This window comes from Rhyacophila brunnea, unplaced genomic scaffold, assembly GCF_057557595.1.
Source record: "Rhyacophila brunnea isolate RB1 unplaced genomic scaffold, BYU_Rbru_1.0 scaffold_102, whole genome shotgun sequence".
NCBI classification, from domain to species: Eukaryota; Metazoa; Arthropoda; class Insecta; order Trichoptera; family Rhyacophilidae; genus Rhyacophila; species Rhyacophila brunnea.
In genome coordinates this window covers 991,560-993,605 of record NW_028232755.1, presented here as the reverse complement: position 1 = coordinate 993,605, position 2,046 = coordinate 991,560, and positions in this window count along the sequence as shown.

Below are 2,046 nucleotides of genomic sequence, written 5' to 3'. Positions count from 1 at the left end.
GTTTATCCTTAAAATTTCCTAAATAATCTAAAATTAGACAATCGAAATCAGTGTTATAAGCGAATTTTAAATCAAACAAATCGCTTCATTTAAACATTTCATATTATATGTAAATGTTATAAAATATCTATTCGGAAAAGAATATCATATAGCAGTGAATATGTTGGCGGAATAAAAATATTTTGAGGTTCTGCGCATGTCAAGCGATAATTTTTTTATTTTTAGGCTTAAAAAAATGTTAAATATAATGTTTTTTTTAAATGATATATAAGCACATTAATATAGATCAGAATCAATAATTAATACAGGATACATAGATACATCAGCAAACATATATATAATAAAAAAATTGTAAATATTTTATTTACTTTATAAAAATGCTGTATACATTAATCATACTAAAATTATAGATATTGTAATAATTCATATAAAAATACTTTATGTAATTGCTTTTTCATACTAGGCAAAGCCTATCACACCGAAATATAAATTTTTAAAAATGTGATTTTGCAACTAAGAATATTGAATACTTGGCTTATATATATTTATAAGGGTTTATCTTAATTGATTTGGGACTGATTGTTCCTATCAATAGTTTTATTCGAGAAATTCATCATATTTGTAACAACTATAAATAAAATACAAATAACACAAGAAAACCTTTTCGAAAGTCAAATTCATACACACTAAGCATAATAGAACATGGATTGTATGATAAATAAAATCTTAGAAATTTTCTTATATGCATCTAATCATCTGTAGACTTTTCGAATGGTAAACAAACTAGGTAATTTTTTTATTATATATTCAAAAATAATTTAACTACTATATAAATTTTAAAATTAGATCTAGAAATGGTAAGAAAACGTAAGAAAAACAATATTTGCATCATTTTATGCTTGAATTGTTTTAATTTATTCGTAGTAGTAATTAAACTATTAAGATAAAAATTGAACGTTTGAGAAAAGTATTTAAATGTATGAATTAAGTGTTAACTGAGAACCATGAAGTAAGTGATTGAAATTATTCCAAAAAAATATTGAAATGATAACGTAATTTCGATACACTAAATGCTATCGGAAATTAATCGGTTTTAAACTTTAGAAATACATGCGGGATTTTTATTTTATAGCACCTTTTAGCTTGTTTCCTGGATTCTTTAAACCCTTATATCGTCCATAGATATTTTTTATTAATATTTAGCCGGATATATTACTTTGTATATTCACTAGCGAATACTAAATACAAAGGACTACGCTTGAGTAGTTTTTTATTTTATATAACTTTATGGTCGATAGTAACAACCAGATGTAAATATATGATAAAAAATTTCTTTATACGTTCGTTGAAACATTAATACCAACAATATCTATGAGTATTTATTTTTTAGCTTGGAAATTAGCACAAGAAAAAATATTTGATTTACATTTAAAACAAACTTATTTAATGTTTTTTTCGACATTGCCATCCTTACAATCTTCCATTATGTTTATTCCTTTTTCAAGACTTGAATGTTCAAGTTCTTTAATCCCATTTTTTGTGCTTCTGCTTCAGTTTGAATTCCAGAATCTTTTATATACGATTTATAGTATTTTTATGACCAGGCCATCCAATTTTATGACGTATAGTGCAATTCAAGTTATGACTTTCAAAATTAAGGGTCTTCATTTGCTAGTAAATCATGTTTTTTTCTGGCTAAGACAAAATGACATTAGTTTAAATCATGGGTTAATTTGATTCTTGACAATTTAAATTCGCACAAGCATAAATTTATATTGCTATTTAAAACAAACTTAGATAATATTTATTCAATATTATCATTTTTACAATCTTCCACAATGCTTGTTCCTCTTTTTAAGACTTATCATTTCAAGTATTTTACTCAAAACTATGCTTCTGCACCAATTGACGTTTCCTACCCCTAATACATGTGACTTATAGTATTTTGTGACCACATACCCTCATGTTATGACGTATAATACTATTCGTGGTCTTCCTTTGTAAATTAGGGAGAATTCCTTCTTAATAGGTTAGATAAAATCACAA